The 16,806-nt window shown below is 44.6% G+C and overlaps 1 pseudogene; it reads right to left on the reverse strand.

Annotated features, from left to right (window-relative positions):
* Window positions 1–13,690: 13,690 nt before the first annotated feature.
* LOC718618 (small ribosomal subunit protein eS19 pseudogene) lies at window positions 13,691–16,460 on the reverse strand (annotated as a pseudogene).
* Window positions 16,461–16,806: the final 346 nt, after the last annotated feature.

The following is a 16,806-nucleotide window of genomic DNA, read 5'->3' on the forward strand; positions in this document are numbered from 1 at the left end:
GTGACGACATGCTAGCAGCCCTTGTTCTTGGCGCGGGCGCCTCCTCAGTCTCGGCGTCCACTCTGGCAGCGTTTGAGGGGCCCTTCAGCCCGCCACGGCACTGTGGGACCCCTTCTCTGGGCTGGCCGAGGCGGGAGCTGGCTATCGCTGCTTGCGGGGAGGTGTGGAGGGAGAGGAGCGGGCAGGAACAAGGGCTGGGTGGAGCGCTCCGGGCCAGCGCGAGTTTCGGGCGGGCATGGGCTCGGCGGGCCCAGCATTAGGAGCGGCCGGCGGAGGCTGCAGGCCCTTGGCAGTGAGGGGCTTAGCACCCGGGCCAGCAGCTGCAGAGGGTGCGCCGGTTCCCCCAGCAGTGCAGGCCTGCCGGCGGTGCGCTCCAATTCTCGCCGGGCCTCAGCTGCCTCCTCCACCCCCCCCCCCCCCCCCCCACGGCGCAGGGCTGGGGACCTGCTGCCTACCATGCCCGAGCCCCGCCCCCGCGCCTTGGGCTCCTGTTGCCCCCAGCATCCCCGACGAGCGCCCCCCGCTTGCGCAGCAGACTAGCGCCCCGCCTTGCGCAGCGTTGCGCGTTCCAATCGACGGCCCAAGGGCTGAGGAGTGCAGACTCAGGGCGCGGGACTGGCTGGAAGCTTGGCTGGCAGCTCCGCATGCAGCCCTGGTGCGGGATCCACCAGGTGAAGCCAGCTGGGCTCCTGAGTCTAGTAGGGACTTGGAGAACCTTTATGTCTAGCTAAGGGATTATAAATACACCAATCAATCAGTACTCTGTATCTAGCTAACCTGGTGGGGACTTGGCGAACTTTCTGTCTAGCACTCTGTGTCTAGCTAAAGGATTGTAAATGCACCAATCAGCTCTCTGTAAAATGGACCAATCAGCAGGATGTGAGTGGTATCAGATAAGGGAATAAAAGCAGGCTGCCCGAGCCAGCAGTGGCAACCCACTCGGGTCCACTTCCACACTGTGGAAGCTTTGTTCCTTTGCTCTTTACAATAAATCTTGCTGCTGCTTACTCTGGGTCCACGCTGCCTTTATGAGCGGTAACACTCACTGCCAAGGTCTGCAACTTCACTCCTGAAGCCAGTGAGACCACAAACCCACCAGAAGGAAGAAACTGCGAACACATCTGAACATCTGAAGGAACAAACTCCGGACACACCATCTTTAAGAACTGTAACATTCAGGGTCCGCGGCTTCATTCTTGAAGTCAGCGAGACCAAGAACCCACCAATTCCAGACACACAAGCACCTGGGCTATTCCTCCGTGTAGTGAAAAGTGGGGCACAAGCTCTTCATTTGGTCATTTTGCTGCTGCAGAAGTCCTCGCCCTGTTCTCTTTTAAGTCTCTCTTTATTCTCAGGTCTGATCACACAATTTGATTGGGGTGAGGGAGGGGAGGAGAGGGAAAGGAAGTAGGAGATCAAGGAGGCAAATGAAGTTTCCTTTCCTCTTTGAATTTTGAGATGGCCGATCAAACTGCCACCTCCACCTGACTCTCTTGCTTGGCTTCATCTTACTCTCCAATTAATAATGGTTCTGCTGGGCTCGGTGGCTGACGCCTATGATCCCAGCGCTTCAGGACACCGAGGCGGGAGGATCCCTTGGGGCCAGGAGTTTGAGACCAGTGTGGGCAACATAGTGAGACCTCATCTCTACAAAAAATTTAAAAAAGAAAACAGCGACTGGGCGCAGTGGCTCATGCCTGTAATCCCAGCTCTTTGGGAGGCCGAGGCAGGTGGATCACAAGGTCAGGAGATTGAGACCATCCTGGCCAACATGGTGAAACCCCGTCTCTACTAAAAATACAAAAATTAGCTGGGTGTGCTGGCATGTATCTATAGTTCCAGCTACTCGGGAAGCTGAGGCAGGAGAATCGCTTGAGCCCGGGAGGCAGAGACCACAGTGAGCCAAGACGGTGCCACTGAACTCCAGCCCAGTGACAGAGCAGGACTCCATCTCAAAAAAATAAAAAGAAAAAATAAAAAGAAAGAAAGGAAAAATAGCCAGGCCTAGTGGCATAGCCTGTAGTCCCAGTTACTTGGGAGGCTGAGGTGCTTGGGAGGTTGAGGTGGGAGGATCACTTACCGGGAAGTTCAAGGCTGCAGTGAGCCATTATGGCGCCACTGCATTCCAGACTGGGCAATAAAATGAGACCCTGTCATTCTCTCTCTCTCTCTCTCTCTCTCTCTCTCACACACACACACACACACACACACACACACACACACACACACACTCTCAACAAAAATGATTGTAATCAGTACTTAAGCTTGTATCAGATCAAATGACAGAAACCTGAACATTTGGCCCTGCAGACTCTAGGCTCACACTGAGGTCTGCTTGCAGGGACTCTGGCTAGGATTTTCTGGAAAGAAAAAAATAAGCCATCTCATTTTCGTTTTTAATTAATGCAGTCTCCAGTTTTTCATTCCAAAGGGTCACAAGCAGGAAATCGAAGAAGGTCTTATATAAATAATAAGAAAAAGAGGTTCTATTAGTAATGGAAAACATTTTCAAGGAGAGCTCGACAGAACGCTGATAGTCTCCACACCCCCTTCAGGTGAAACCCCTCACAAAAATCATAACATAATTATAGATATGTCCAAGGCTTTTTAGGATAAGATATTAAAAGCCTTTTGTTTTTTTGAAACGGAGTCTTGCTCTGTTGCCCAGGATGGAGTGCAGTGGTGCGATCTCAGTTCACCGCAAGCTCTGCCTCCTGGGTTCACGCCTTCACGCCATTCTCCTGCCTCAGCCTACCGAGTAGCTGGGACTACAGGCGCCTGCCACCACGCTCGGCTAAATTTTTTTTTGTATGTTTAGTAGAGACAGGGTTTCAACGTGTTAGCCAGGATGGTATCGATCTCCTGATCTCTTGATCCACCTGCCTCGGCCTCCCAAAGTGCTGGGATTACAGGTGTGAGCCACCGCACCTGGCCTTAAAAGCCTCATTTTAATAGTGTCTTAAGTCAAAAGAAAAAAATATAGAAGAGCTTCTTATCTAGGTCATAACACAAATTCTTCTAATTCAACCAAAATGAATAAAACTTTTAGCTTTTTTTCTGATTGGTTTTTGTTTTAGCTTAGTTACAATTTTGAGAAGGAATCTGTGAAGGATTATTCTAGGGATTTGTTTTTGTTCTCTCATAGTTTCTCTGGAAAACTTGATCAGGGAGTAGGAAAGGGTGATCCTGGTTCATTGGACCTGTCAGATCTGAATCCTCAGCTGGAGAAGGGATGGATTCCTTGCATCTTCTTCAGCAGCTTGCCACAGTGAGTATGAACTATCCATCATGGGGGTGTAGAGCTGTGCGCTCAGTCCCCTTTGGGGCTGGTTGGTTTTCTCTGGGTTTTGTTGTGTTAAGCCTGCTGAAATGTGCTGGCTGAAGCATGACACCTTTAACTCTTGTGCTCACAGCGAAATGTCTCTCTAGGACTTGCCAAGACAATGCAAGCTAATATTCACTTCAAATGGCAACAAGCCCTGAGCATTAGTTGCTATTTCCATTTTTGTTCTTTCAGAAGAGGTTTCTTCGCTTACACACCATCCTCAGCTAACAAACCCATGACGTCATTGTGTTTCTCACCTGCTACTCCTCCCTCGCTTTTGCAGATTCGGGAGTAGACTTGAAGCGAAAGCCATCATGTGGCAGGCAGTCCACAAGTATCCGCTGGGATGCCATTGTTTGCTGGGAATGTTGTGTCTTGATGTACATCATCTTGTGTGCTTATCCCAGTCACCAGAGGAAGTTGGCAGGGAGGGAAACTTTTTGTCATCCCAACTTTACATAAGGAGAAGCTGCAGAGGGTAGCATGGCCGGCAAACGGCAAGCTGACCTTTGAATGAGGAGAGATGTTCCTACTTCTGGTCAAGGCCTGCTTTCATGAGACAACGTTGCCTCTTAGAAACTGGTGTTAGGAGACGTGAAAGGATGTATGGTTGATATGAAATTAAAAGACCCAGGTTTGCATGTAGCTCTGACCACTTACTACTCATATGACCTGAACATTTGTTGTTTGTTTGAGACAGAGTCTCACTCTGTTGCATAGGTTGGAGTGTGCAGTGGCATGATTGTAGCTCACTGCAGCCTCAAACTCCTGGACTCGAGTGATCCTCCTGCCTTAGCCTCCAAGTAACTGGGACTACAGGTTCATGCCAAATGCCTGGCTAATTTTAAACATTTTTTTTTTTTAGATGAAGTTTCAGTTTCATTGCCCAGGATGGAGCGCAATGGCATGATCTCGGCTTACTGCAACCTCCGTCTCCTGGGTTCAAGCAATTCTCCTGCCTCAGCCTCCCGAGGAGCTGGGATTATAGGTGCCCACCACCACACCCAGCTAATTTTTGTATTTTTAGTAGAGACGGGGTTTCACCATGTTGGACAGGCTGGTCTCGAATTCCTGACCTCAGGCGATCCACCCACCTCAGCCTCCCAAAGTGCTGGGATGCCGCCGCACCCAGCCAAATATTTTTAAAAATTATTTTTTTCATATAAACAGAGTCTCACTACATTGCCCAGGTTGGTCTTGAGCTCCTGACCTCAAGCGATCCTCCCACCTGTCTCCCAAACTGCTGGGATTCCAGGTGTGAACCACCACACTGGGCCTGATCCAAGCGTTTAAACCTCTTGAGGGCTCCATTTTCTGTCATTCGAGAATATACTATTTCTACTTCGTATAATCACAGAGGAGCCTGAATTTAAAAATGCTCAGTGATAGTTTTTAAATATCCCTTTATTCCCCAGTAAAACCTACAAGGCTATTAAACATTTTGAAGTTGCCTAGATTTTGCAATGAAGTACATCAATCAGCTACTCTCTGTACAAGGAGGTGGTTTCGAAGGGTGCATGGAAGAAAGCCTGGGTCAAGAGCTCTGAGAGCGCTGCTTCCCTGGCATCACTACAGCAATGACAAAAGAGCAGAACCTTCCTAAAGTAAATTAGAAAACTTTCCATGCTACCAGGTAGTTCTTTTATTTGTAAACGAGGGGTGGAATAATTAAAGAAAAACCACAACTGCATTCTTAGAATGTGAATTCACTGATTTGCCAACAGATACTTACTGATTATACAGTATATACCAGGCATTATTCCAGGGACAAGTAGTAAGCAGGACAGACAGCTACTTTCTCTTATGAGTCTTACATTCCAGTGCAGAAACAGAGATAATAAAGAAATAATGGGCTGGGTGCAGTGACTCACACCTGTAATACCAGCACTTTGGGAGCTCGAGGAAGGTGGATCTCCTGAGGTCAGGAATTTGAGACCAGCCTGGCCAATATGGTGAAACCCTGTCTCTACTAAAAATATAAAAATCAGGTGTGATGGCGTGTGCTTGTAGTCCCAGCTACTCAGGAGGCTGAGACAGGAGAACTGCTTGAACCCGGGAGGTGGAGGTTGCAGTGAGCCAAGATAGCAGCAATGCACTCCAGTCTGGGAGACAGAGTAAGACTCTGTTTCAAAACAAACAAACAAACAAACAAACAAACACAACAACAACAAAACAAAAAACAGAAAGCAATAGTACATAAGAAATCATGGGTGTTATAATGAAAACAAAACAGTGTGATACCAATTAAAATGATTGGGAAATTTCTTTCGGCTGGAAAGCGAGATAAAACTTTCATAATGGGGTGCTCTTTGAATGTCATCCTGAATGATAAGGAGACAGCCCTGTGAGCCTTGGGGAAGAGTGTGGCATCCAGTGGACAGAAGCCCTGAAGAGGGCATTCTAAAGTCATGGCTAATTGAAAAGTGGTATTTGCCCTTGAATATATTGCAAAAGATGTCCAGAAGGCAGATGTATTTTCACACACAAGGACGGGCACTTTGACATCTCAGAAACTCAGATTTGGTGCACAGTTTCTGGTCCTGCCTAAGAAGACAAAGTGGTATGGGGTGTCTGTAAGTAACACACTTTCGTGTGGCAGGTACCTTCATAGTCCCTAGTGAGGGACAGTGGTGTGTGCTGTGATTAGGTGAGTTGGACTTCCTGAAGGGGGTGAATTATTCTCTGTGTTTAGAAAGTGAAGGGCAGAGAGAAGCTGTGAAAGTCACTTGGGTCAAATATGGACCAAAACTTGGCTGTAGCAAGAGGCAAGCAATGTTTGGGGGCCAGTGAGCACATAGGTTTGGCTGAAGCAGAGGGTTTCCGAGGGACTAAAGAGAAATGGCTGTAGTGGAAAGGGAAGGGGTGTTTGTGGAGGAGGTCCAAGGGTGAGCTGTGGCAGTTGGGTTTCACGGGACGAGCAGTGGAGAGCCTTGGTAGTGCTGAGAAATGGACTTTCTGAAGAGAGGAAGTCTAAAAATGTCCATCTCTCTGTGGGAGGATACTCACAGCTCTTCCCTGCCTCGGGTCCCTCAGCCACCCCCACTTCTTCCCCCACCACTGTGCCCAGTACGTACTCATTCCTCACTTGTCCAGTTTAATACGCTTCCCCTTCCAGATGTAAGCAACCCCTTCCCTGAGTGTCCAGGTTTATAAATGGGAAGGCTGCCATGACAACAACATAGCAGAAACAACCAATAGAATTTAAACCCATCCATGCTAGAAAAACCTATGGTTTCGAGTGTCTATAAATTAGTGGAAATCAGGGAGAAACCTCACCTCATGCTCAGGTCAGTCCTGGAAGGTAAACAAGTGTTCTCATCTGACAGAATACAAAGGATCCAAAACCAGCCTGGCAGTTAGCATCTGGCAGACATTGGTCAGGAACTGGGTTATTGCTCCTCAAGAAGAAAAGTTGCTTGGCCATATTGCTCACTTAAAAGCTGTTTTTGTTTTTTGTTTTTTCCAAGACAGGGTCTCACTCTGTCACAATGGTGAGACCAGATGGAGTGCAATGGTGCAATCAGAGCTTAGTGTTGTCTCCAAATCCTAGGCTTGAGCAAATCCCCCTCCCTCAGTCTCCCGAGTAGCTGGGACTACAAGTGCATGCCACCAGGTCCTGTTAATTTTTAAATGTTTTTGTGGAGACTGGGTCTTGCTATGTTGCCCAGGCTTGTCTTGAATTTCCGGCCTCTAGCTATTCTCCCACCTTGGCCTCTCAAAGTGTTGGGATTACAGGTGTGAGCTACTACGCCCAGCCGAGAGCCATGTTTTCTCATTTCTAGACTGCCATGCATTTGCGCACCTTCCCTCCTTATTATTATTAATCTGTCACCTAGTGATTATTCTTGTGTTGAAATTCAGTCCCGCCAAATTTCCAAAGCCCCGCCAACCTCAAGAAGAGACTAGGAGGGGTAACTGGGCCCTGTTACTCTACCTCTTTATCCATTCCCCTTTCAGTAGAGATGTATTTAAGCCTCAAACCTGAAATTTGGGAAGAAAAAAATACTAATTACTTATAATTATCACTTTCCAGTCACTTTACAAATCCTATTTCTCTTCTCTGTCATTCATCATAAAAATAAGTGGCTTGCTTTGAAAATTTGTCTGTCTTAGTTAGCAGCTTTATTCAGGAATTTGAAGGAGGGTTCTTAAAGAAGTGAGAAATGGCACATCAAAATTTCAGTTATTTTACCATGCTTGCTGTGCAACTGTAGGTGACTGGTGATTCTTCAGTAAAGGGGAAGATACAACTTTTGAAGGCTGCTGTGGTCTTCTTAGCAGCTATTGAGTTGGAAATGTATGTCATAAGTCTTAGCTATAATACTCATCTGTATATCTACATGATTGTAATTGAGCAGCACATATTATACTAAATGATTACCAAAAGGAACATAAAATTGATTTCTGCTGATTTTTTAAAAAAGTAAACTCAAGTGAATTATATTCTATCTGAAAAGTACTGAATCATTTCATGTGAGGATTTTTGTTTTAATTCCCTGATAAGGCAAAATTACAAAGTGGGTTACCTATATCTCTCTCACATCTTCTTTGGGAGCCTTTGTATAACAGAATACCATAGACTGGGTTATTTATAAAGAAAATAAATTTAGTTCTGGAGGCTGGGTAGTCCAAGAGCATGGCACTGGCATCTGGTGAGGACCTGCTTGCTGTATCCAAACATGGCAGAAGGGCAAATGAGCCAGTGAGACAGAGAAAGGCTCCAGGAGCTGGACTCACTTTATAACAACCCACTCTTGCAATAACAAACCCACTCTCATGATAATGACATTGATTCATTCATGAGGGCTCTGTCCTCATGACCCAGTCACCTCTTATTAGAACCCACCTCCCAACACCGTTACATTGAGGATTAAGTTTCTAACACAGATTTCTAACTTTTAGGAAACACATTCACACCTTAGCAGCTCTGCTTGTCAATGCTGAAAATTATTTTTTTGTGCCAAATGCTCTAATTCTGCCTAAATCCATCTGGACAGATAAATGATTCATTAATTATTTCAATAAATAGTTGAATGCATATTCTGAGCCAGGTGATCTGATAAACCAGTTCACCCAGATGTGAATAGCGGTAACAAGTAATCTCTCTGAGGGCTATTTGATTTTTTGGTTGTGTGTTTTGATTTTGTTTTCATTTTTTTAAAATTAAAATTAAAATTTTTAATTTTTATGGGTACATAGTAGATATATATATATTTATGTGGTACATGAACTATTTTGATACAGGCATACAATGTGTAATAATCACATTAGGGTAAGTGGGGTATTCTTCACCTCAGGCATTTATCATTTCTTTGTGTTACAAACATTCCAAGTATACTCTTTTGGTTATTTTAAAATGTACAGTAAATTATTGTTGATTGTAAGCACTCTGTTGTGCTATCAAATACTAGATCTTATTAATTCCATCTAACTATATTTTTGTTCCCATTAACCATCCTCACTCCCTGCCCCCACTCCACTACCCTTCATACCTCTCTCTGGTAACCATCGTTCTACTTTCTATCTCTGTGAATTCAATTGTTTTAATTTTTAGCTCCCACGAATTAGGGAGAACTAGTGGAGTTTGACTGTCTGTGTTTGGCTTATTTCACTTAACGTAATGTCCTCTAGTTCCATCCATGTTGTTGCAAATGACAGGATCTCATTTTTTATGGCTTTTTGTTTTTATAGTACTCCATTTTCATTATGTACCACATTTTCTTTATCCATTCATCTGCTGATGAACACTTAGGCTTCTTCCAAATTTTGGCTGTTGTGGAGAGTTCTGCAATAAACATGGGTGTACATATATCTCTTCAATATACTAATTTCTTTTGGATGTATACCTAGCAGTGGGATTGCTGGATCTTATGGTAGTTCTATTTTTAGTTTTTAGAGGAAGCTCCAAACTGTTCTCCTCAGTGGCTGTACTAATTTACATTCCCACCATCAGTGTATGAGGGTTCCCTTTTCTCCGCGCCCTTGACAGCATTTGCTATTGCCTATCTTTTGGATAAAAGCCATTTTAACTGGGGTGAGATGATAGCTCATTGTATTTTGACTTGCATTTCTCTGATGATCAGTGATGTTGAGCAACTTTTCATATGCCCGTTTGCCATTTGTATGTCTTCTTTTGAGAAATGCCTATTCAGATGCTTGGCCCATTTTTAATGGGATTATTAGGTATTTTTCCTGTTGAGTTGTTTGAGCTCCTTAAATATTACGGTTATTAATCTTTTGTAAAATGGATACTTTGCAAATATTCTCTCCCATTCTGTGGGTTGTCTCTCCAGTTTGTTGATTGTTTCCTTTGCTGTGCAGAAGCTTTTTAATGATGTAATCTCATTTGTCCATGTTTGCTTTGGTTACCTGTGCTTTTGAGTTATTACTCAATAAATCTTTGCCTAGACCAATGTCCTGGAGAGTTTCCCCAGTGTTTTCTTGTAGTAGTTTCATAGTTTGAGGTCATGGCTTTAAGTCTTTAATTTATTTTGATTTGATTTTTGTATATGGTGGGAGATAGGGGTTTAGTTTCATTTTTCTGCATATAGATACCGAGTTTTTCCAGCACCATTTATTGAAGAGACTGTTGTTTCCCCAATGTATGTTCTTGCTGATGTCCCTACATTTAAAACAAAAGATCAGTTTCTCAGAAATTATATATTTGGTTTATCTTCCACTTTCTCTCAAAACTAAAAGTGTTTTAGTACAGGTACCACCCCTAAAATTTCCGTTAAACCAGCACCAGCCTGAGGATCACGTTCTCATCAAAGGGTGGAAAGAATGGAAACTCAAGCCAGCCCGGGAAGGACCCTGCCTTGTGCTGCTAACCACCAAGACTGCTGTTCACACAGCGGAAAGGGAATGGACACATCACACCCGAGTCAAGCAAGCACCATTATCATCAGAATCATGGGCCATTGTTCCTGGATCAAGCCCTTCCAAATTAAAGCTAAGAAAAGCTTAGTCTATCTATGTTTTCCTTTTCTTTCCTAACCCAGTGCCTATATCCATTACTATTCCTACCACTAGCAATTCTAACCCCACTTTAGAGTGTTTCTATGGTTTAGGCGCAGAGGTCACTGGAAAGGATCCTATAGACTTCTTTAAGATGCACTTTGTTCTCCCTTCTCCACCTCCTACAACTGCCCCTTTCCCAAACCTACAAAATGAAACTATGCCTCGCCTCATGCCCAATGACGAAACCAAGGTCTCAGTAGTACAAATAGGAGACCTAAGGCAAACCATAGCCATTAAAACAGGGTATAAAGATGTAAATGCCTGGTTAGAATGGATTACATATTCCATTCGCACTTTAAACAACAGAGACTATTACGCTTGTGCCCATGGTAGGCCAGAGGCCCAGGTTGTTCCCTTTCCATTAGGACGGTCCTCAAATCAAGTGGACATGGAGTGCATGGTAGCTCTTTTTCAAGATTCCACCACCTGGATTAAGAAATTGTGCCAAGCTCTTTCTCTGCTATTTCCTGAAGTCCAACGCCCTGCGAGTCAGCCCCCAAGGGCCATCCAGCCTCCATCTTTCAAGACCAATTTTACCTCATGTCTCCAACAACAAGGGGAAAATTTTCACATTCCTTGTAGACTTAACAGGATGCAGTGAAGTCAGGCACTTCCAAGAGCTGACTCATCAGTCTGCCCTTATTCATCCCTGATTATCTGGTGGTATTATGGAGGACCTTCACTGGACACTCTGCCAAATAATTAGAGCAGTGCTTGTGCTCTGGTTCAATTGGCTATCCCTTTTACCCTGGCATTTCATCAACCAGAAAAAGAAGAAAAAGAAAAAAAACGTAGCCTCAATTCTTACCTCTTTAACAACTATAATAAGTATACTCCTTCTTCTGAGGTGTTATGTTATACCATACATCCAGGAGTTAATCAAAACAACTAATCCAAGACATGTTAAGCAAGTTTGAAGAGGAAAACTATAAACAGGAGGGAATTGTAGAAAGTAAAAAGGTTCCTCTTGGAAGTTTCCCTTCTTGTTAAAGAATAAATCATAAGTGTTAGAAATAATAGTTTCTTTTACAGACTAACTTTCTTCAAGCCTCCTTGCTTTGTGCTAATAACTCTTTGTTAAGCCCTATCCTATGTAACTGCTGGACATGCTCACAAGCACGTTCCAGCTCACAGCCTATGCCCCTTCCTTATTTGGAAATGTTATTGCTTCCTTAAACATTTCGTAAGCAACTTCTTTGTTCGTCCCTGCACTTACCTATTTAGGAAAGTTTTAGGCTATTAGCAAATTGGGTATCAGTTTAAGAGTGTGAGGTCCTGCTCCAGTGGATGCAGGACATAGCAGTAAGGATGACCCAAATGTGTAAGGGATAAACATGTTTGCTTTTCCTTTGTTCAGGTGTGCTCTTGCCATTGTTCTATCTGTGATTGAGTATCCTTTCTGCAGAAAGTAAAGATTGCCTTGCTGAGAGATCTTTTGTCTCCTTGCTGACTTTCCTTAACAGCACCGATGATCAATTTCTAACAATTTTGGTATTTCTAACAAGACCTCTTAAAGGAGCCAGTCCCCAAGAGGAACATGAACTGGGGCTAACGAGGAACCCAGGGCCAGGGGACTTTTGGAGGTCTTTTTGTCCTTCTTGTCTTTCTTTTTCTTTTTCTTTTTCTTCTTATTCTTAATGGCCCCAGAGATGACAGATTTCCTGCTCTTGGATCACAAAGTTCTGATAGTGTTTGTCATGTGGATGGTCCCACATAGACTGCCCATTGGCAAAGTTGAAAAAATATTTGTTGCCCCTTATGTCCTGGCATAGTTTCCACTCCCCAGGCAGTGGGGCCACAATGCCCTCCCACGCCAGCCACATCAGTTCTGGTTCCTTGATGGGATCAATACCAATCTCCCGGGTAAATTCAAGAATGTCTTGCTCACTTAAAATGTAGGTCTAGTTATAATCCTCCTCCAGAACTAGCTGATCTCCTGTGCAGAGGGGTGGGAGGGGTCGGTGAGGTCATCTAGCTATGACTCACCTAGGCTCGAACCCCGGCTGTATGACCTTAGGCAAGGTGCTTCACCTCTGTCAGACTCAATAACTGCAAGCGTATAATTGAAACAATCTTGACAATCCACATCAAAAGCCTGCCAGACCCCCAGCCTGCTCAGGAGCTGGTAAAATTTCAAACGGTGGCAAGGCACCGTTGAGGCACTGTTGCAGGTTGTCCATTTTCCACTTCTTTCCTCAGTCCCTGCCCACACTCTGGCGCATTGTGCGCTCACTGGCTCACGAGCTTCCCTCAACTACCCCACCACTCTCCCTTCCCCACCTCCCAACTCCTCCCTCCATGAGATCCTCACCTATCCACCATCCCAGAAGGCTCTGGGTGAGGCTCTGGGCGAGGTGCAGCTCCCCCTGTGCCAACCAACAGGCTCTTGCTCTGTTGCCTAGACTGGAATGCAGTGATGTCATCACAGTCACAATAACCTTGAACTCCTGGGTTTCAGGGATCCTCCTGCTCCTGCCTCCTAAGTAGCTGAAAATGTAGGCACAAGCCACCACACCCAGCTAATTTTTTTTTTTTTTTTTGAGACAGAGTCTCACTTTCTCGCAAGGCTGGAGTGCAGTGGCACGATGTCGACTGACTGCAACTTCCGCCTCCCAGGTTCAAGCGATTCTCCTGCCTCAGGCCCCCAAGTAGCTGGGATTACAGGCACCTGCCACCACACCTAGCTACTTTTTTAAAGAAAATTTATTTATTTATTTATTTGAGACAGACTCTCACTCTGTTGCCAGGCTGGAGTGCAGTGGCACGATCTCAGCTCGCTACAACCTCCGCCTCCTGGGTTCAAGCAATTCTCCTGCCTCAGCCTCCTGAGTAGCTGGGATTACAGGGCCCGGCCACCACGCCCAGCTAATTTTTGTATTTTTTTTTTTTTAGTAGAGACGGGGTTTCACCATGTTGGCCAGGATGGTCTTTATCTCTTGACCTCGTGATCCGCCTGCCTCGGCCGCCTGCCACTTTTTTTTTTTTTTTTTTTTTTTTGAGACTCTGTTGCCCAGACTGGAGTACAGTGGTGCCATCCCCGCTCACTGCAGCGTTTGCCTCATGGGTTGAAGTGATTCTCCTGCCTCAGCCTCCCAAGTAGCTGGGATTACAGGCATCTGCCACCATGCCCAGCTAATTTTGTATTTTTAGTAGAGACAGGGTTTCACCATGTCAGGCAGGCTGTTCTCAAACTCCTGACCTCAGATCTCAAACTCCTGACCGAGGTACCCACCTCGGCCTCCCAAAGTGCTGGGATTACAGGTGTGAGCCACCGTGCTTGGTCACACCAAGCTAATTTTTTTTTTTATTCGAATGAGGCAATTTACTAACCCAGCATGGTTTGTTCTAACGCTTCTTGTTGGCAGTTGCCACCTGTCCGACGATTCTGTCCAGATCTCTCTCCCTGAGGTGTCAGTTTGCAGCCCTCATCTTAGTCCTTTTCCACAATTTTCAGCCCCTCCAGGGCTTGGAGGACCCGGCAGGCCACACTCTTGGAGCCTTAGCTGAAGTGGCTGGGCATGACGCTATTTCTCTGATGGCCCCTGTAGATCTTGGTCATGGAGCCAACCTCAGCACCACCCCAGAGGTAGAGGTGCCGCACTGTGGAAGCAGCTCAGGTGTAAAACCAGTTCTCATCGTGGGGCGCAAGCTCTTTGTGCTTGGCCAGCTTGATGGTGTCCACCCATCCGGTGACTTTCAGCTTCCCAGACTTTTTGAGAAAGGCTGCCAGAGTTCTGACGAACTCCTGCTGGTTCACGTCTTTTCCACCCAGCTAATTTTTAAAAAAATATTTGTAGACATGAGGTTTTGCTATGTTGCCCAGGCAGGTCTCAAATTCCTGGCCTCAAGTGATTCTCCTGCCTTGGCATCCCAGAGTGCTGAGATTATAAGTGTGAGCCACCATGCCTGGCCAATAATAATAATAATAATTACTATTAAGTAATTATTATTACCTAATAGAGAAGGATTCTCGCTTTGTCACCCAGGCTGGAGTGCAGTGGCATGATCTCAGCTCACTGCAACCTCCACCTCTCAGGTTCAAGTGATTCTTCTGCCAATTTTTGTACTTTTGGTAGAGATGAGGTTTCATCATATTGACCAGGCTGGTCTCGAGCTCCTGACCTCAGGTGATCCAGCTACCTTGGCCTCCCAAAGTGCTGGAATTACAGATGTGAGCCACCACGCCTGGCCCCAGTAATTATTTTCTGGAATTATTTCCTAGCCTAGACTAAACGGCAGAAACTCTCTCTCATTTATTTTTTCTTAATAGGGCATTCCTTGGCACCTAATAGGCAATCAGTATTTGTTGATTGGATGAATGGTTGTCTGTTATCAGCAACTGGTGATACTGACTTTACAATTATAAAACACACCCAACATGCATGGGCATTCTCATGCACCTCCATATCTGTGATCAAAATATTGACAATCCCCAGACACTGCATTCCTTATTTACTTCTTTCAGAAGTGGCCATGGAGGGCAACTCCAGGAGATTCCTGTGGGTCTTTGCTCCTCTTTCCTTACCCTGGAAAGAGTAGAGCATGAAATAAGGCCACTTAATGCTGGTCAGGGGGAAAATCTGCTGTTTTGCAGATGCATGTGGATGAAGCTGTTGACCTGTGGTTTGAAGGATATTCATTTTCTGTTTTTTCTTGTAGTGTGCAGTCTTCCATAGCTTTATATTGGCTAAGGTTTTGCTGGATTTTTCTCAAATATTTCTGACTTTAGTGTTTTGTGCTTCTGGAGCATTGGAAATGGAGCACATCCTGTTTGACGAAGGCCAGTTATGGTGTAATGCAGGCAAGTGGAGATACAGATATTATATCAAGTTCAGATAAATGAGATGAGTGACAGAGTAAAAACACCCTTGATTAAGCTACCTCTACAAAAGTGTAACTCTTTGTTAAAATATTATAACCATCAGCTCACCCTTAATGAAGTACAGTTACACAGTTACTTACGGTGAAGATACCATGATTTAAAGAAATGCATCTATTCTGTCTTCTTAAATCTACAGTTTTCTGAAGGCCTACTCACTTTGTTTCCCCAGGAATTTATTTTCTGCACCATACTTCTCTCTTTCTGGCCAGAAGCATTTGTAATCCTGGTTCTCTGACTTGACCCTGGGCAGTGTTCACTGAGAAGCCTTGGACTTTGATGTTCGTTGAGGTGGATCTAAGTTTGGGTTAATCATTCCGTCTGTATACTATAAAAACGACAACAATGGCAACGATAATAAAACACCCAAAATACCTCTGTAACTTTTTGTTTCAGGTACATAAGAAAAGTGTAGAAACTTATTGCCTCAACCTATTATTTTCTCCCTAGGGTCATAACACCTTTAAATGTTTTACATTATCTTTCTAGGGGAAATCTAATCTCCCACTGCAATTTTTCCCACTGTGCATTTACATTTTTCAATACACACACGTACATATGCATATACACACATATACACATATCACCACCACACAATAATAACAGAAATTCAATCTTTCCTGGCATTTTAAAGCTTTTAGTGTCCATATGACTTTTCAAGGTAGGAAGCATCTCTGAGAGGGAGAGAGACGGCTCTGGGACCAACTTCGGCTGCGGCCTATCAGCGGCTTATCAGATACAGGCAGATTTCTGAAATCCACAAAGTCAGCTTCTGTAGACTCCTAGTTGTTCTCTTTTGGTGACACCTTATTAGTTTAAGTCACTTCCACATTTTCTACAGAAACATTTCCAGTGTATGTGAAAAGTACAATTTTAAAAGCAAGCAGAAAAAGGAAAGTTCCATATCGCTGTCTCTAAAGAGGGTGAGGGAATAGAAGAACATGAGCTTATAATTATATGATTTAGACCCTTGAAAGGCCACGTGAGTTCTTCAAGGCACTGGGGGACAGGGGCAACATGCCGATTTAAACACGCTGCACTGAAGTCAGAGTTCTGCATAAATACTATTATGTGTCACTGTTGATTTTCTCCTTTAGCACAACTGAAAATAAATTGCTCTCAGTGTGTCCATCATCTCACCTTGAATGGAGTTTCCTTAGTGTACAGAATATCAGAAGTGGGGCTGCCTTGCCCCTGCAAAATGGCGAAGTAGCTAAAGTTTATTTTTGCTGCCATCTTACCTCCCCTCTGCTTGCACCCCGATTTCCTGGAGTTGTTCCTTATGCTGGATCCAATCCCGTGTCCAATTCCCTAGGGCCTCCTTGCTGTCAGTTAATAATAGCTTTCAATGCTGTTATTCTTCTCAGAGTTTTTGCATTTTAATAGGACCCCTAGGGATTAAAATGCCTCCAGAACCAAAAGAGTGAATCTCTAATGGTGGAATTTTAGGTACCAGTGACAGGCATTGTGGGAGATTTCATGGGGAGGATTCTCTCAGAAGATAAACACCCCCCACAAAAGCTTTCGACTTGACTGACTTGGTATGGTTGACCCTACAAAAGAGTACAGGAGAGTGAATTAA

Source organism: Macaca mulatta, chromosome 9 (assembly GCF_049350105.2).
Source record: "Macaca mulatta isolate MMU2019108-1 chromosome 9, T2T-MMU8v2.0, whole genome shotgun sequence".
Classification (NCBI taxonomy): domain Eukaryota; kingdom Metazoa; phylum Chordata; class Mammalia; order Primates; family Cercopithecidae; genus Macaca; species Macaca mulatta.